The sequence below is a fragment of the Sparus aurata genome, chromosome 10 (assembly GCF_900880675.1).
Source record: "Sparus aurata chromosome 10, fSpaAur1.1, whole genome shotgun sequence".
Taxonomy (NCBI): Eukaryota; Metazoa; Chordata; class Actinopteri; order Spariformes; family Sparidae; genus Sparus; species Sparus aurata.
Genome location: NC_044196.1, coordinates 29,164,174 through 29,185,007, shown reverse-complemented (window position 1 = coordinate 29,185,007; position 20,834 = coordinate 29,164,174).

The window sequence follows — 20,834 nt, the reverse complement described above, 5'->3', positions numbered from 1 at the left end:
CACCATGTTAGTCTATGTTAGCATGCAAACATTTGCTCATCAGCACCAATCACAAAGAGGCTCATGGGAATGTCATCAGCTTTGCACCAAGTCATCATGAGCCAAAAACAAAATACTGATAAAGCTGTTGAAAAAGAAAAGTTAAAGGTGCAATATGTAAGAATTTAAGTTAACAACAGTCAAAGACTAACAAAAATGACCAGATATATCTGAGTACGAAATGTCTTTGACACAACATCAAAACTGGTATTTGTGAAGAAATATTGATGTTATGTCAAAGACATCTTTGTACTCAGATACACCTGGTTTATATCTATTTAAGTTGGCATGCTAACCAGCTAGCCTCGGCTGGTCGCTCAATACCACGCTGAGATCCAGGTCCAGATGGTTAGCTGCACAGCTAAATGAGCAAACTATCTATAAAGGGAAGCCACAGTTAGCATCAATTGGCAGTTACCCTGGTGAAATGCTGCCCGTCATTTGTTTGGAGTCTGGATTGGACAAATCTTACCTACTGCACCCATAAGAGAACACCAAAGTTATTACAATGTACTCTGTGGGAAATATAGTCTAAATGTCAACATCCATTATCTACCAAGTTAAGGCTTTTCACTCACAACCACAAATGTCTCCTTCAGTGCAGTGCCAGAGGAGAAGTCAGAGGATCATTTAAGTCATTAGCATGCGTCGTCCCGGAGCCAACAGGGTTTTGTGCTAATCCATCTAGTAGATGTTGAGATATTTCACTGGATAAGTGCGAACCACAATGGCGATCACCATGGTTATTATCATCCTCTGGCAACCATGGATCTCAAAAATGCTAAATTCAATGGCAATCCACCCAGCAGCTGCAGAGATTTTTCAGTCCGTGACAAAATGGCGAAACGACAGACCAACATCGTTAACGTGACTAAGAATCATCCAGACATAGACATTTACACAGAGACGACATTTTTTTGACGTTCATGCCAGTGATACATTTTTTTCTATCAGTAGCATATTTGGTTCTTCTTTCTAACAAATGCAATGCTGCGGCTTTGTCATGTTGCGCAAAAAGCATAGTCTTGTGTCCGCAAGTCCTTCTTTTGCCACAAAGGTCACAGGACGAAGCGAATGTTCAGCTAACGCGCACAATCCATGACTTACCTTGTGCCGCTGTCGGCCTCTATGTCCTGCTGCCTGCTGACAGACGGGTACTCGTCACACATTATCTGGAACTCGGCCACCTGGTTCTTGGCCTCCTCCGGCTCTACAGACATGGACTCCACCTTCTCCCATGTGTCACTGATCTTGAAAAGGCCGTTGCACAGCTTGCTCGACAGTTCCCCGCATTCGCAGTGTTTCTCTGCCAGCATCCTGCGTGGACACTCTCCTCTACTTTTCTCTCTCATGCATGCACACACACACACACAATCAGACGAGCAACACAGCGTTTGAACAGAGACAGGTGTTTAGTGAATTGAACAGAGCCATTTATCCACAGAGGACGATTAGTTGAAGTCAGACAGGTGGCGACTGTAAAGTGACTGTGGAGACAGGAGAGAAAGGCCAGAGAGGAGAGGCTTTAAGAAGAGATTTTCACTGACTTTTCTCCATTATTTCTCCCTTCGAGCTCGACGAAAGGTCAACCCATTATCGGCAAACAACGAATAACATCCACACTAGCATTGACCGGGCTAGTCAAGTTCGGTTAAGTTCCAGTCTGATCTATCTGGCACCCGAAGTACATTAGAGAACAAAATATGACTGGGGACATGGGACTGAAAAGACCCAGGGTGCTCTTTCTGTTTCTTCAGACATTTGCAGGGTTTTCCCCAAAAGCTCTTAGAGATGATCAAAGTTCAACAAATGCATACACCCAATTATAGAAGAGTAGCTTTAAGGACACAAGAGGTTTAGATTTCTGTCCCAACACAATGTTGACATGTTGATGTGTGTGCTTAAAGGGTTACGCTCGCTGTAAACCTTCCTGTCTATATCGGCCATGTAGTGACCCCTTTCTACAGCACACATGGAGGGAAAGCAGAGAAGGGCTTCTTCAAAATAAAAGAAACGGAAATGAAATTTAAGAAAAATAATAATTTTGATGATGAAATTGACACCAACCTACACATTTGTTTAATACAGAAATTTGAAATTTATGAGGGGGTTATGTGAGGGACTATTTCTTGTACAGGCCCGCCTGGAGACTGCCTGAAGGAGTCTGGCACATAACACCTGTTAAACCCCCCTTAACCTCCCTTTGCGACGTACTTCAATCTGGCCGGGGACCTTTTCTGCATAGACACTCTCTGTCTCTCTCTGTCTCTCTCCTGATTCCTGTCTGTATCATCAGGGCAGAAACTATCCAAAACTAAACCATAAAGAATATTCCCAACACAGTGGTGTCTTGCGCAGACTGTGTGCGTGCAACATTGTTGGTCAATCAGTGTTATCAACTTGGTGACAACATGACAGAGTGCACAGTAGCCTCACTCATTAAATTTGTGGCCTTTGCTGTATGATGACTTGCTTCAGTTATTTTCCCTGAAGGTTATTGTCACAATTCATAGAGGTGTAATCACTTCTCCTGATGGAAGCGGAGGCCTTCACTTCGGGCGAGGCTGCCTGTCTTCCTTGTGATATACTGCGGGAAACCCTGTCACTTGTTCACATTTGAATTAGCTTCGTCACCTCAAAATACTCTCATCATACTTTCCAGCACCACGGACAGGGCTCTCAGAGATGAACCGATGTCCATGGCGCAGGACACTCCCGTTAACACAGTAACAACTTGTAAGTGATGTAAATCAGCCGGTCGCTCTGCTACAGAAGACAAACGGAAGGTCTTGAAACTGATTTTACAAACAACACCGCCCATTCTCCGTAAATGAACATGTTTGTGCAAATGCGCCGTTTGAAAAGAAGCGAAATAACTTTTGCCAAATCGTAATCAAAACAATAAAAATAGAGGGCTCCTGCTGTCTGGTTACATGACAGCCAGAGCTAAATCAAGCATTGTGGAAAAAGGGCTAGAAAATCCTCATTTGAAATGAGGTCTAGTCCAGAGGCTTGCAAATGCAATTAAAGTCAGGTCATGTTTAATGGGCACAAAAATGAAAGCCTCCTGATGTGGAAAGCTGAAAAAAAAAAAGCTCTCTGTTCCTGTTCAGCCATTTTCAGGTTACTGCCTTCATCCCAGACAGCAACCCTCCACACACGCACACACTGTCTCTCCTCCATTCAAAGGCTGCTGCACTCACAGGTTGACTAGCCTCGAGGCTCTGATGGGCCAGATGCATTTCACAGGGCTCTCAAAGGCCTCATCGTGTCAGAGGAAAGATGAAGGCGCTCCAGTCATGCCGAGGAAGGGAACACCCAAACAGCCGCCACTGAAACCTCAGGACACCAGCAGGACATCTTCGGACCACTCACGGAACCGGTGTGGTGCGGTTTACTCACCAAATGGGGATAACATACAACTTTCCGACCCTGCAGTTAAGTCAGATGTCACAGATGAGTAAGAACGTTGGTCTAGCCCTTAAGTCGCATGAACCATTTCAAATGCACCTTCGAAATATGGTAAAGTGGAGTATGCATTCGAGACCTACAGTGAGAGTCAGTGGGCTTAGCTGGCTAATTGGTAGCAGGGCTCCCTGAGCTCTGGCAGTGTGATATGGATCCTGCTAGCAGCTCGTGGTCAGAGGGCCAGGACGCCTCGTCACCCAGAGAATGGTGATTAGCTCTGGGTAATGGTGCCTGCCAGCCCAATTAGCAGCATTATGTGTGACCACTACGCTGTGCCGCTAATTACAACCAGGCCATGAGTGTGAGTGAGTGAATCAGAGGAAGACAAGAGGGAAAGAGGTGTTCTGTGAGAAAAGAGTGTGCGTGCATATGCACGCGAGTGCGACACCGGGAAGAATGAAGAATGAAAAGTGCGAGTGTCACGTCGGTGTGTGTGTGTGTGTGTGTGTGTGTGTGCGCAGGCAGTTGACCCTTCTCTCTGCCACAGCATCCACCCTGTCATTTCCAATTACAGCGAGCCTCAGGTCTTTGCTACAGCATCACCCGGCTTACTAGACCTCATTTGCTCGACACTGAGCATCAATCAGCCATTAACACACTGATTCGCGGTGAGACACGACCCGCTGTCCTCAATGTAATATTAAGGAGCCGCTGAGAGGGACTGTGGGGTATAATTACATGTATCTGAGGGATGTAAGACCACAACTGTATTTCAATTGTATGTTTTTTTGGGATCATTAAAAGGGTATTACTATCACAGCGGAGCAATGGACAAAATGGACATAGGAGTAAAATCACTAACATGATGAGGAACGGCACTCCTGACTACAGAAATGCTGCAAATGGCAAAATGGAATAAAAAAATATATAATGCAGCATCTAATGAACCAAAGACTGTTGCTGCGTTTTGTGTCAGCGCCTGTTGAATTGAACCACGTTCTACAGGAGATACTGTTCCACATGGTAGGTTTCCCCCTCAATGAATTAAATGATAAAGGATACAGACAAAAAAGTTCATTGCTTAGATTTAAAATTAATAAAACTAAAGTTTGCTAAAGCTGCTGTAAGTTATACATTTATATATATATATATATATATATATATATATATATATATATATATATATATATATATATATATGTATATACTGTATATATATATATATATGTATATATGTGTATATATATATATATATATATATATATTTGATCAAAGTAAGTGTTAAATAACTTTTAACGTATGATACATTCCCCATTCACAACCTTGGAAGTGGACATTTTGTGGAAGCTCTACGTTCCCGAGTTGTGACATGTTTGCTGACGAAAGCTAATATATGGGAATTTTGGTCGTATACTTGGTTTTCCCTTTTTTCGATTTTACTATGTGTCTGAGAAAAACAACTTAACCACTTGAAAAGCCAATTGTATTGTGAACGAAAAACTTACCATGTTGTAACTACAAGCTCAAAATATTCCATTTGGAGGCAATTATACTTTTCACTTTCATTTTCCTTTCCCGGCATCACATTGTTGAATTTCCATATAAATATAGACTAACTTTTGAACATGCACTCATTTGAATGCACGGCAAGAACAATTGAAAATTTGCACATAATATACATATATATTACATATATATAAACATAATCACAGTAACTGTTATCCAGTGTCTGCTGTGTCAGAGTTTGAAACTTAACAACTAGAGCCAACCACACTGCCCGCCACATGCCAGTGTCAAGCGAGGTGGCAGACATCATTCAAGTCCATACAAGCAGACAGAGAAAAACCTGGTGAGAGATATGTGCTTTTGTGTGCTGTGTGTTTTTTGTTTTTACCCAGCAGACTCTTATATACCCAAGTTGACTTGTTAACCTGTAAGCAGACTTTTTTTTTTTCTAACCAGATGATAAAAGGGCCCCACAATGTATTAGAAATATACAATACCTGCATGTAATCCCTTGTTGTTAAGGCAACAATTCACGCACGGCTCCTGGAGAGAGGCTGAAGGGTGCCATTAAGTGCCGAGGCTCTTCAGCTTAGAAGCACTGCAGTGTGTGATTCATACTGCGCTTCTTTTCAGAAACCGGCGTGTCGACGGCTTGGACGTCGGTGTATGTGCACAGTGAGTACCTAGCCAAACACATTAGCAGATGAAATTTTCTGCTCTAATTATGGTTGTACAAGCAGGGCTATTCATCTGTGTTAATGTACTCATTGAGGACTGCAGGTCAGGACAGTGTGAAACAAGAGAGAACTGTGTTGTCAGAGAGACGAGAAGACTGGGGAAAAAAGTGGAGGCAGGAAAATGTGTTTCAGACAGCCCTGTTTTGCTTTTTCTGCGGAGCCTTCATTAATCATAAAAAACGATAATGGGAAATGATGGAAATGTCGTCAATATTAACATTTTCTTTCATATATTTCATTTTCTAGACGCTGGATGGAACTGAGGGAGGAATTGACGCTGCTGCTTATTCGTGCATGTTTAGCATTAATATTTCAGCCAATATAACTACAGCATTGCATTTAGACTATGTCAAACTTTGTACAAAAGACTTCATAATGACCTTGCAACGTCACACCTTCACATCACCACATGGTCAGCAAAAGTCACAGTGCGAGAACAGCATAGTCAGCTACTTCAGCAACCGGTGCTGCAACAGCAGCGCAGAGTTGTCGCTCTAAAAAGAAGCGGCATTTCTGAAGTTCTGCCGTTGTTTGACAGCTGCCTTCGAACTAAATTTTGTCTAGAAAGGCCGTCTGTATCTCGTCAAAATGTTCCTGCCACAGCAGATCAACGGGCCTACAGGCGAATGACTGCAGGGCGCTACAAAAAAATGTATTAAAGAAAACCATTTGGAAAGCTTGTGCTGCTTTTAATAAGTAAAACAAAGAATCTGTCAAAAAAAATTGTGCGTAACTCGACAGGAAAAAAACACACACAACACAAAATAAACCTCACCCACTTGGGGAGTTGTTGCAGCCCTTAGCACTTCCTGCGGCTGCGTCTGGGGTTGGTGCCCCTCCGTGTGAGGACTAATCGATATTGGTCGGTGAAAACGTGCCTCAAAGCTCACAGTGAATTTTCACACATCGACTGATGCAGTGATTTTCCCTTTTTTTTCCATGAAAATTAATTTTTAGGAGGTGAAGGGGTGCGTAATTGGGGGGGTACGCGATGTGCACCGGCGACAGGCCTGGTACCAGCTGATTAAGGACACAGTGTGCTGCGAGACAAAATATCATAAAAACTACCTGGAGGGCTCTCCCGCCGGGCTCGTACGGAGAACTATGAGCACGTCGTCCCAGACTCACTCCATCAGGTGGCTGAGGGAGGAGTCAGCAGTCTCCACCACGTCAGCTTCCCTGGCAGCCTCTGACGGAGCGTTGCATGCCTAACAACAAAAACACGTCATAGAAGTTCGTATTAATACACTTTGTGAATGATCCCCTCACTAATAGCTTGTCGCAGTCTTTAGTCAGCCATGAAGTGAAACTGATAAGAGCTTTGGCTGTATGGACCTAATGGCAGAAAAATACAGTGTATATAACTGAGCTGTAAAATATTCTGGCCCGCAATGTGTAGCTCGTCGTGTCAAGATGAGTCACACCTGTGTCTATTAATTTTTTTTAGCAATTATCACAGCTCACTGCTTTTAATTTAAAACCTTCTGAAAAAAAACAGCGTTAGAAGTCCCACACGACACGGCTGAGTTCTTTAACTTTGCGCATAATGATGGAGCTGTGTTATGCACGGTTTGTTGGGAGAAGTCTAATTCTGACCTGTTGACTGCCTCTACGGCACTTTATTCAATTAAATCTGTCTTGCTCGTAATTCAGCATCGCTAGTCAAAGGCCTTGAGTCAGGTTTGGTTTAAAGCACAGTCTGTTACTGCTGTTAAATCAGTGTGATTGTCCTTCTTCTAGGTTTGTAAATTTGGATGACCTGTTGATGAAGATGATCAGATAGTTCAGTAAAGGTTGTAGACTGCACAGGCTGATGCACTTGGACCACTTTTCTCTTCTCTGTGAGGACCACATCTATAATGCAGTATGGGGGCATTTGCATGATGATGCATTCACGATTCTAACAGCAATACATTGTTTGACAGACTGTATCAACAGTTCTAAAACACAAATGATGCGACTTATAATGAATTTCAAATTCAAATGTCTTATTTGTGCTCTTGCCTAGTTATAATTCAGTGGTTGACTGATTGGGCCTATGCACCGTTATGATTACCTCTACCTCTATCATAAGTTATCATTGTATGAGTCAGGCGTAGTGATGTACACATCGGTACATCTATAATAATGCATGCGTCTTCATCATCATTCATCATAATGTTTCACTGTTGATGGTACGTGAATGTAAAGTAAACATTGTCCGCTTTAGAAATGGCAGCTGCAGGTATAAAACCTAGATGATATATTCGAAGTACGAAGGAGACAAAACACATTCTGTCCAGCTTTATTTTCAATTTGGGATCAAGTCAGTCCGTCATAATGCTTCATAAGCCTCATCAGTCAACTTCTAGTTTACAACTTGTCAAGAGCATCCATGAGACACTTGAACTTTTAATGCACTACAAGTCACATTTATAATGTTTTATGATCATTGCATCGGAGTGCAGTGTGGTCAATCCATCATGATACACTATTAATGCTGCCATAATAAACTGTACATGTGGGCTTCATAGAAAGTGTTGACAAACCTTTCTGAATTCTGTAATTGTTACTATACATGTGTCAAAGACTTGTACAGTCAAGCTCTTTAGGTGTAATATAGACAGAAACCGAGAATGCGAGAAAATCAAAAAAAACCTCACACACACCTTTCAATTATCGCAGGATCACAACCTTGGCATTCTGAAGTCTTCAAAATAAGATTTGTAATATTGTGTAAAGCGGCTCAGACCAAACTTCTCAAAGGCAAAGATCTGAAACTTTCACCGTCTTTGTGTGTGATTATGGACACTTTCAAGAACTCAAACCTAACACAACTTTTTTCTTTCAAACATTTTCAATGTCTACGTATTTAGATATGAATACAAATCAAATTGCTTCTTGGTGTCAAAAGGCAAAGGCAGAAAAAATATGTTTTTGTAATACGGCTGAAGAGGATGGAGGGAACTGACTGTACAAAGCCAGAGGTAATTTATCAGTACGCTTAATTAAAGGACATTATCAGGAGCCGACCTTATTTGTCCTGTTTTTCACAAAATAATTGAGGGAGTCATTAACCACGGATTGTGTCCGTTGTCTATTGCGTAGGTCTTTAATGGATCTTTCAGACTGCAGGAATAAAAAAAATTGTAATACATTTGGACTAGACGCACCTCACCTCAAATCAACAAGGAAAATCTGAGCAAGATTCTCTCTACTCAGACCTTCCCACCTCCGTCAGCAGGAGAGTTTGGTTGTAGGATCTTTCCTGGATAAATAAAACTGGAATGAAAACAGAAAGCCTGATTATCTCGAAGTGATTCATAAATAAGAATTACCTGTGCCATCACCCTCTAAATGTCGCTTTGTGGAGACTAGAGGCTTGAACAGAGACGCAGTTAGAAGGGAGTTACTTTTAGCGCGGGGACCAAATGTGAGCTGACAGCAAATAACTGTGACGAATGGCGTCTGTGTAAAGCGTTCCATTTAGCGGAGATCAGAAACATAAGGGCGGCAGTCTGAGACAATTAATATTTAATGTTCAGACAGTCGCAGCAATATAATTCACAGCAATTGTGCACAAATGAACGTCTCTGGCGCCATCCGAGGCAAAACAATATCTAGTCCTCCGCTGATGTTGTGGTTCCGATGATTTCTGACAACTATTGCGGTTCGGTGTGTAGCGAGTAACAGCATGAGGGATGTTGCTGAGCTGTGGTCTGTAGCAGAAGACTGATGGAAGCCATTTGAGTCCCCCGGTTTGATCTAATCTCGTTTCATTTCCGTCCTTGCGTCCAGTTTTCCGCGTTTTAATTTCTTAGAGGTTAGAGTGATTTCCTCGGCAGAAGGCGGTGCCACACAGTCGCGTTTTATTTCCCAAACGTCGGCGAATGTGTACCACTGATGGAAGCACCGGTGTGTGTGTGTGATCTCACCCTGTCTGAACCGCCGCTTTGTTGACTCCCAACCGCCATACCTGGAACTCAGATAAAGGCGGCCATCGTACACAAGGCTCTGTGAGCCCAAGTGATGAGAAAACACATATTAGACACACGGCGACACAGATACAACAAGCGCGCCGTTGGAAAAATGGAAAAGAGAGTTGCACGTTGACTCATGCTCATGCCCAGGGACATTTTCCAAGAGATTTGCGGAGTACCTTTCTGCCTTTCATGCCGCTATTGGTGAGAGAACACGCGAAGAGCACCAAATATGACTGGAAGTTATTCACAGCCTTTGTGCCTGGACAACATGATAAACAGAATGGCTGCTTCAGAGAGACAGCTTGGGGAGCTGACAAAGGGTTATTACGTTACGTAACATAATTGATGCCAGAAGAGCGTTTTGCATGCGATAAAAATCGTTCGCTTTTGATCAACTGTCACCGACCTTTCGAGCAAAAAAAAAAAAAACAAAAAACGGCTCGGATTCTTCGTTCTCCAGAAGAGAGTCATCAGTGTTGATAGAAAATTAACACCTACACACACCCGCAGCCGCGTGAAAATGACGACGCGAATGTAGCGCGCACAAAAGCCATCAGGGGAGTGTTGATCCATGTTGTTTCTATAGTAATGTAGTGCTATTGATTTGCAGTGGCGTGCGGTAAAGTGGCACATTTGACGGCAGTGTGTGGAGAGCAGAGCCTGGTGCTGAGGGGCCTTCTTCTCTTTTCAGCTAAAGGGGAGCTTTTAGCGGCGCCCCCATGCTGCGTCGCTCAAAGGAGTTTCAAACTGGGCCTGAATCATAAAACTGGCAAACAGTGAACACGGCAAAGACACACCAGAGCACAGCAGATGAGGACCTCTCCTATTGATTGCGGTAATGCGCTGGATTGACTGGAGAGAATCTGACGGGCTGGAATCGACGCAGCGGGTTGATGCATCAGGAGAATTTTCTGCACCGCGCGTCCATCAAAACATGTGCCGACGCGCGTGTTGTGTTCTCAGACGTGCTGTGTTCAATGGCGCCTAAAGAGGAGGTTCACGGAACGCACCGAAACATGTGTCATGACGTCTTCCCCGCGGCTTCCGGCCCGTAGACGATCACACAGCTGAGGCACACACACGCAGAAATAAACGCATGTAACCATATTCATATCTCCTGCCGAATTCGTCAATCTGTCAGCCAAGATAAAACAATCGATCGACTCTTCAAGCGATTGTTAAACCCAAGTCCGCCCTCCAATCCATCATCGAGGCCATTTTTACTCGATGACATCACTGTGCGTGCATTCAAAAAATGGGACAAATATTGGCAGCCCTTTGACGGGGCAGACGTTGATGAACGTGAGGTCAAAGAAGGATCCCAGTTTCGCTCCCTGCAAAGCAATAGAGGCCTCCATTAAAGGGATATTCCGGTGTAAGTTTAATCCATGGTCTAACACAGCGTGAAACTGTGTTAGACTCCCTCTCGAGAGATCAAGTTAGCAGACCGCTAATTTACGGAGTTTTATCAACCTCAGAAATGACCACAAGACAACAATACACAAATTATGGTTAGAACTGCACCAAACTTCAGCAACAGTACAAATAGGGTCTCAGCACATAGTCCGGGGCATTAAAACTCCACTAGTTTAGCTGGATTTCTACTGAAAAGCTGACAAAATTGACCACTCTTCTGCAGCAGCTTCCTGTTGGCGGGAAGTCCCGACGAGTCGATTACCGAGTGCAGTAGAGTTCCGCGGCTCATGGATGAAAATGTATGATCATGACTCCATGGAAAAGCAATCAAAGTTCATATGTGTCTTACCTGCCAGTTTATAACAGTTATTATCGAGAGCGGACAGGGAAAAGAACGGAATTTAGCATTTCTAACCGCACTCGGTAATCATCGCGTCGGGACTTCCCTGACCCGGAAGTGATGGAAGAGACTTGAAATCTGTTTTTAGCTTCACAATAGAAATCCAGCTAAGCTAGCGGAGGTTAGATACCCCAGACTATGTGCTGAGACCCTATTTGTACTGTTGCTGAAGTTTGGTGCTGTTCTGAGCATTATTTGTGGCTTTTTGGTGGCAGTTTATATTTGGATCCATTTACTGCAGTGTATTGCTGTCGTGCGGTCGTTTCTGAGGTTGATAAAACTCAGTGAATTAGCGGTCTGCTAACTTGATCTCTCGAGAGGGAGTCTAACACAGTTTCACAGTGATTTAGACCATGGATTAAACTTACACCGGAATATTCCATTAACTGTGATCTACAGTACAAGCCTGAACCCAACAACAGCTTTCCAGCGGCAGTTTCCTAAAATGATAAACTTTACTTTACAAGTAGCTTGTGATCACGATTTAGTCGTTAATCCTGTTATTGCATTTTCAAAAAAACGTTTCCCTCCTTTGTCTTTTTCCATAAAGCAATATCTTAATTCAGTTACTGCTTTAATACTGTAAATAAATGAGTGAAAATACACAAAGAAACCTCGACAGCTCAAAATGCTTTACACCAAACACATAAACACGTTTCCTTGGTAAAATCTCAAGACCTGATGCATATTTAAATGTTGCAATGAATTAAAAATGCATTATATATCACTATAAACCCATGAGCGTATCATCATGCTCTCAGTAAGGTAGCAAGGCAACTTTGCATGGTGTTAGCCGCAAATGTCAGCAGGAGGTACATGAATAATTTAACTTTACAGAAAAGTCATGAAAATCAGGGAGCAAGGCATCAGTAAACTGCACACAGCACACTAATGTTTATCAAGTCATCGCTTATTGTTGAAGTGGCATTACGACTTTGCCTGGTGCAGCTTGGAAGTTTATTTGCATGACATTAACACTTTAGTAGAATGCTTAAAAAAAAAAAAGACAACGTAAAGAGGCAGAGAGAAGATGCGATCAATAATAGGCTGCTGAGATTATAAAAGAAAAATGCCTAAGAGGCTTAGATCACCTTCTAACCTAGAAACAAACAGTAATCAAAATGAAACACCATATCCCAACGATTTATACAGTCAACAAAAAACAAATGGAAAGAAACAGCAGAACATCAACAGTATCCACCGTGACATAACTAAACAACGAATAAATATTTGAACATCATCAAAAAGGGAAAATTACCAGTCATTTAGTGATGCCAGCCAGGCATGCAAAAACACATGTCCATCACTTCAACAAGTTGTCTGTTTCACAACAACAGTAAAAAAGCATTCAGATATACGACTGTTTGATGGCTCGAGATCTTAACAGAGAAGCGAAACGCACCTGGGCAGGGAAAATTTATATTCCTGTTTGAAAAAGCAATCTGACATTTACCAAGAATCATAATCGCCTCTCTTGTTGATAACAAGAAGCGTCTCTCAGACATATTATTAGAAAGAAAACAAACATTCAAAGCTATATTTAAATGCAGCTAAATCACAGCGGGCTGTGTTTATCGCATCAGATCGACCACACATCTCCCAAATCACGAGTTTCAAACCGGACCCCGGGTTGTGAGGAGAACGGGTTGACGACGGGTTCACTTCTGTTGAATCTGAATTTCTTTGTGCCAGGCATCTTTCTTTTTCTTCCACAGGCTAACAAAAAAAAAAAAAAACATCCTGAAATATCACTGGCAGTCCTTTGAGTCATTATCTGCCTTTTTAAATATCATTAACTTGACAGTGACAGTGCGAGCTGTGTCTGTGTGAAAAAATGTAATAACTGTAGTAAAGGATTTCAATTGAGTCGTTAGATTAAGTCAACAGATTTTCCATAAAAATGTCAACCCAGTTCTGATGCATTCTCTACATGTTGATCAATAATGTTATTATGCGTGAAAAGCCCCCCTGTGAATATCACGCTGGTATCGAGATTTATCTGTGTTATTGTACGGACGGAGAAATGTGTGTAATCTACGCGTACAGAATGGATAATAACTAGGATATTACACACGCGATAAGCAGGATTGCAGGGCTCAGAAAGTATTGATATTCAAATAACCAGCTGATAATATCGGCGAGTCTGGAGGGACAAGCGGGTGGAGGGTGCAGTGAGACGACTTGATCGAGCGAGTGAGGGAAGAAAAGGGTACAGAGAGAGAGAGAGAGAGAGAGGGATGCTGGTTACCTGAAGGACTGATGGCTTCCGGTCCAGTGACGGTGTCTGGCGTCAGTTTTCAGTCAGACGTGCAGCGGCCGGTAAAAAGCTCTGGTGCTGAGGCTGAGGCTGGCTGAAGAACCGTTTCATGCACAGTCTACAAACACAAAATGCAATTCAATCAATAGAAAGTTTTCCTTTTTCTCTTGACGTCTTATCTACTCGGCTGTTTCCCGCTCAGGTTCGGAGTCTTTAAACCGCAACATAAGCCACAGCAGAGTGAGGGTTCATTCAGCTCTTTTTGCTCATGATGTGGCAGACGAAAAAGCTATGAGAAACAAATGAAAGTTGATACAAAGCGAGGCTGCACAATGCTGAACATGATTTTGAAGGCAAATCCTGCACAGTTTTCATTTTCTGTGTGTAATCTACAACATAACTTGTTAAGAAACTATGTCCAGGTTAAGGGTTCTTTCGGTACACGGGAGTTTGTTGCTTGTTACAAATCACAATCATTCTTGAACAACTTACCATACAAAGTCCTTTTTGTTTTTGTCTGAGAAATGGGCCCTCCCCAACAAAATCACCTGTGTAATTCTATGGTAATTTATTCTTTCCAAATAGATCTATTTAACTCATCTTGCGTGAAGTCCTATAGTTTTTTTTATATCTTGATATATATTTATCACAGACAATCAGAATATATATTTTCCAGTATGGTGGAGCCTTAACAGAAATGTTGCTGCTTCCAGATCTCTATGTGCCCTCATGTAATGCTACCACAAAATATGGTAAAAGCAAAAAAGCAAAAATATATGATTAAAAAAGAGAGAAAAAGAGGCCTTAATCATGTGCTTTTGAAGGGTCGGAAGCAGATGTGTTTCAAAGAGTGAAAGCCAAGAATGCTTCCTCTGTTGACGGCAGCAGCGAACAGTTTGAAAAGTCCAAACCCCCCAAAATGAGCCGCAGTATCGTAAACTGGACGCAGCAAACCGAAGGAGAATTACAACTCTAATTTAGTTTTATGTAAAATGGATATGTCATGTATATGTATATACGGGCGTGCACCAAACGGTGATATCTTTGCAGGTTGAGGGAGACTGAAAAATACTGTGATTACAGAAATACTGCAATTTTCCATCCCTGAAGTTCAAGTTTTAAAAAAAAACAAAAACAAAACTTTCCATTACTTTGGCTCAGAGAGAATGACTTGAACAAATGCAGACAGGGGTTGAACCTCAAGATCACTGTGACAGTACAGTATGTGTGTTTTTTTTAATATCAGACAATGTCTGCACACGTGTTCCCTTTATAATGTGGTTTCCTTGTAATGTCCGGGTCGATGCTGCAGTTTCCCCAACACAAGCTTTTCCTATGGGAGACATTAAAGTAGCCTTGACTTTAATAGTCTCCATCCAACTCATCATTGTGTGTTATTTTGTGAGGATACAGCTGCCCTGAGGTTGAAGATGTAGTGCAGAAAAAAAAGAAAAAAAAAAAAGCTTTGAACGGGCTTCACCTCCTCCCTAAGCCCCTGTAGCTTCTGGTCGGCCTGATCTGGGACCACCTGTGTGCAGGGAGAACAGGTCCGTTCAGGCTTTTTACGTCATGCAAATGGCACAGTCACGTCAGTAACATACATGGATTTAAATGCTGCACTGTTTAGGAAGAGAAAGAACAGGAAACGCATAAGAAAGCAGCTACATCAAGGAAAGATGAAGGAGAGTTGGAAACCATTTCATGTTGTCCACTTCACAAAGTCAAGAGGCGAGGCAACTCCATAATTATTTCCTGAATGCAATATGGCTTAAAAGCAAATGTATCGTGTGTTTTTGTGGCGGCAGAATAAGCGGGGGCATGAGAGGAGACGAGTGGACGGCGGGAGAAAAAGAACAAATGCGGGGTCTGAAAACCAAGAGCGGGCAAGGAGAGAGCCGGGGACAAGTGGCGGAGCTAAGATGGACCAGGAAAGGTTGAAAGGAGCACAACAGCAGAGATGAAAGACTGCCAGAAAATTGAAAAAGACTGAAGAGAGACAAGAGGTGAGCTGAAGAGGGAGTGAGCGACGAGAGGAGAGAGCACGGGGAAAGTATGAAAAAGCCAAATAAATCAAAAAAAGAGGGGGGGGGGGGGGGGGGGGAAGAAACAAAGAGAGATCGAGGAGAGCCGGAAAAATCGAGGCGAGGGAAACATTCGCAGGCAGCCTTTCAGTCAATCATAATCTCCTGGGTGTTGGATATGAGAGAGAGAGTGCAATTTTGCAGTGGTTATCATTATCATCACCGCTATAATCATAATCAGGGTAATTCCAGTGTGGGGAGATGGAAAGGCGGATGGCAAAGGGTGATGGAGGAGGATAAAATGTCAGATAGGAGGAACAAGGACATTACCAGGTGTAACCATGGTGAAATGTGCAGAGACGGGGACACAGTAGGTGGATGGGCGAAGGACAGAGGGCGGAGGAAACAGACAGATAGCTAAAATGAGAGTGAAGCTCTTTTAATTAAATCAGACACAATTACGAGGTTTACAAAGCCGGCGTCGGCGACAATGGCGTTCGTTTTTTGGGGCGGGGGGGGGGGGGGGGGGGGGGGGGGGGGGGGAAGCAACAAAGCCGCGGCCACGCACTGAAAGAATAATTTGATGGAATAATACAACGCGGATATTTGGTAGGCTACGGCAGAGAGAGAGATCTGAAACATTTTCAATTCAAAGACCTTGCTGAAATAATCCTTTCATTACCAAGTTTGTGAATTGCTGCGCAGGTACTTTTACCACCGCTGATATACGAGATACGTCTATAAAGCACGACACGAGTCAAATAATTACACGTTAGAATAAGATCAGCTTTCCGAAAGTTCATCTATTCTGTAGACTGTTAACAAATGGCAGTGGAGAACTGTCAAGGCCGTGACTTGATATGTATTGTACTGAATGCAGTATAATGCCTACAGACATTCAGAGATTGTGAGGAGGAAATGTGTAAATTTGAGTTAAGGAGAGGATTGAGCTACAGAGGGGAGGGGAGGAGTTAAGTTGGGTAAGGTCATATTCACCAAATATGGGTGTCCATCCTCCACCAGGGGGCCCATCCTCCACCAGGGGGCCCTCATGGATGCCAACAAGAATTCACACACAAACACCAACTCAGGAAAACAGCACTGGGAACAACCACATACACCCAAAAGTTTACGAAAATGTAAAGGTACAGCAAACTGAAATCGAAGCATAATTGTGACACACACCTATAAAAAATAGTCCTGATCCACAGTTCTTGGATGCAACAAAGATAGGGGATGAAGACAACATCCGGGGGGGGGGGGGGAGACATCACAAAGGCAGAAAGATTACAACTTCTTGCGGTAAATTCACACACAGCCTCCCCTGCCCTTTACCAAATGCTCTCTCTGACCTTGACAGAATCTAAGGGTTTGGCTATGGCGGCTCCACCGCGAGCGGTTGGGTCCAGCGGTGGCCGCGAGCTAAAGCGGTCAGGTGGCGGCGCGTAAAGGTCATCCAGGAGGCACAGCGGGTGTCCTCCGCGGCCTGGCACCGACGCGCCTGGATGTTGTTAAAGGTGGTGTGGACGTTGAAAAAGACACCAAGGGAAAGATTCAAAGAGAAAACCGCGTTTGTCATCGTGTGGCCAAAGCAGCCGTAAATAACACGATATTAGGCCGACCCACAGTCAGCAGAAGAGGCAAACTGGACTGCTGTCATTAAGGTGGCATTCCGTCTAAACTGTATAAATAAAGCGCCGCCTACCTTTAGCAGTGGATTGGGAGCTAAGATTATTTGGCTGCTGGGTCTGTTGACTCTGTTATCTCTGGAGCTGTTTTGATACGGCAGCGCTTTTTGTGTTATGACTGTAGGCAGGTAAAATGCTTCTTGGGAACTCATTTGCACTTAAAAAAAAAAAGGTTTGCTGGGTAGCGGTGCACCCTGGTTTCTTGAACAGCGACTTTGAAACGGACTTAAAGCTGTGTTTGTCTGTGGTATGTAAGTCAGACATTCGGACACTATTCTCCTGACGCGACGATTTTTGCGTTTTCAATAGGTGTGCACACGCTGCTACAGTGAGACTTGATCGAATCCGCTTAAGACTGAGATTGATATTCCTGCTGCAAACAGTATGTCGGTGTATGAAACCGAGTCCTCAAGGAAGTGTTTGCCTGATCTAATTGACGCATTTTCACACGTGCACGTGGGACTCGACTACCACATTTATGATAATTTGATTAAGCGCCTCCATTTGTGCACCTTAAAGCTGGAGATGATTTGTTCGTTTTTGCATGTAATTGTATTTGCAACGCCACAACTGTCAAATAATTAAGTCAGTCAAACTCATTTAAAACCAGCCTTTGTACAAAGCGGTGCCGAATCCCCAGACCCACAGTGAACTATTTGAGCTCAAACTGAATTTAAACTAACATTAAAAAAAAAAAAGAGCCAAAACATCCGTGAGGCGTTAAATTGTTTAGTTACACCAAAATGTCATAAGATGAAAGTCATTTGTTAGATCAACTACAGCAAATAACCAGACGACTGATTTCTCACACAGAGCTAACACAATCCTGTTAGAAAATCAATCTAGACCAGGCAGTACTTTCCAAACTCTCTATTGAATATAATACTCTCTGGATTCAGAGTTCCTAGAAGCCACCCGAAATATTCATTTTCAGAGACAAATACAGGCTCCGGAGTAAAATACTAAAATAGGTGTGAAAGTAAAAGGGCGAGGAAGGAGAGATGGATTGATCCCAGCCGAATGATTCAAGCCAGGTGAAATGCATCAAATTGGCGAAGATAAGGGGGCGAATAAGAGAAATTGAGCTATTAAAAGAGGTGCACGACTCTGAGAGAGAAAGAAAGGAAAAAAACGGGAAGGAAGAAGGAGAGTGAGGCACTCACACCGGCTGGAGGGAGAAAGATGAATAGATGCGAGGATGAACAGAAGGAAGGAGGGTATGAAGATGATAGAAAGTTGGAAAAAAAAGGCAGAGAGAGAGAAAGAGAGAGAGATGGGGGGGGGAGAAAGCAGGTGTAAGATTCATGGAGAGCACTTATCCCGAAATATATATGAATCCGTGGCAGGAAATGAGACAGATGCAGAGGAGAGAGGAGGGAGAAATGGCAGGGAGAGAGCTGCCAGGTTAGAATGACTCTTGCTCAGAGCAGTTGCCTGGGAAAGTTTGGTGGTAATGGTGATGGATGTGGAGGAGGAGGGTGGGGGTGGGGGTGGGGTGGGGGTGGGAAGGGGAGTTGTGGTGACGGATGGTGATGATGGCGATGGTGGTAAAGGTGGGGGGCTGAGGGGGGGGGGAGGGCGGGGATGATGAGTGCCTCCATCATCCCTTGCTCTCTAATAGCCCTTCATCAGAGCTGTCCAGCATTGACGTGACTCAGCCTAATTGCGGCGCCTTGAAGCAACGTGTCACTTTTACTGTAATTGTAGCGAGGCAGAGATGGAGGCTATTCAGAGTCGACTCGCCACGTGGTTCGGATGGAGGCAGATGCCCTCTCGCACGCGCACATGCACACGCACACACATAAACACACAAACACAGACACACACAGAGAAGCGGCACGTGCCCACCCCTACACCTGTACTCGTTCACCTATGCATGGCTGCATCTCATGCTGCGAGTGAGGGGCGGCTTGTCCAAAGTTGGATTTGGCTGACAGGTAAAATGTGTGTGTTGGCCCGTGCATGTGAGTGCATCTTTGTGCACATCTGTGTGTGCTGCCTACTGCCATATTGTATATGTAGACACATCACTGTTTTCCCACAGAATCAGACTTTGGTGGTGGCTGTCCGGCTGGGGTGCCACAGAGCATGCGCACTCAAGACCTAACTTCCGGTTTAGTGCCAAGCGAACATAGATGTGTATAAAAATGTAATCTGGCGGTTCTTCTGAGACTCTCCAAATTTTATTGGACCAAATTGCCCAAATTCTGACAGTAAAACGAGTCATTTCACGGGGGGTTGTGAGGCTTTTATTACCGTTTTACAGACGCTTCTTTCACAATGTTAGCTTTTGGGAAAAAGTCCCCAGCGCATCACATGACAATATAATTACACAGCTTGGCCACGATGAGGCTTCAAGGCTTGATCTCGACGATGAGGCCAGACGTCTTCTTTGCCGGGGAAGTAAACACCAAACCGCAACCCCCTTTATCAGAGTATATGACATCATGCTATTCACTGACGGGTGTGCTGTCTTGAGTGAGTGAGAACGGGACGCGAAGCTCCAAAATTAGAAAAGCAATATGTGGACCACCAGAAATAAATGAATGTGTGGGAAACACTGGAAGCAAAAGAGGCCAAGACTTTTCCCAAGTATCTGTGAATCTCACACATATGATTCATTCTGCCTCATAGAATGGTAAAGCCCCCATAAAAGTTTCATTCGTCGCTATGTAGAAGGTGCAGAGAGCTGACAGTGGAGTCGGCCATGCCAAATGATTGACGTGTGCATGGGGAGGGATATCATAGACGTCCCGCTGCCCTGTCATTCAAAACTAGAACCTTAATAAACTTCAATCAAAATGTCTTTCCTCGGCGAAATATTACCTAATTCTAAAAAGGCAAGGATTAGAGAACAAGGACATGGACCTTGTAAACACAAACACACCTGATGTACAGGCACCAACCTGTGAAGACATATCGACAGCGAGAGCTGTCCACTTCGAGTTATCCAATCACCAGGCCGATAAGGTTTTACTGGCGCCCACTGACCCAGAGAGAAGCACTGGATGGTAACCAGAGCCTTAACAAGGGAGCTGTGTCTGCTGTATTCTAATATATGAGAGTTCATAACTTTACTGGATGGAGTGCTGCAGGAGAGAACACAACACAGAGAGAATTAGACACGCTGTAGATCTAAGTTATTCTTATCGCATCATATGCATGCACCTCCAATTTCAATTTTGGAACTCAATGTGGTTTGACTGCAGAAACTGTCGCCTGTTGCCAGTTTTCTCAAAGTGACACTTTGTAGCCGACACTGTTTAGGCAAAAAACTGTCTATGATAAGCAGTCAGTAAAGTAACTAAACTGACACACGGGGAAACGGATGAAAGGGTGAGCGGAAAGTGGGATGAGATGAGATGAGACAGGAAGGATAAGAGGGGAGGGATGAAAGTGT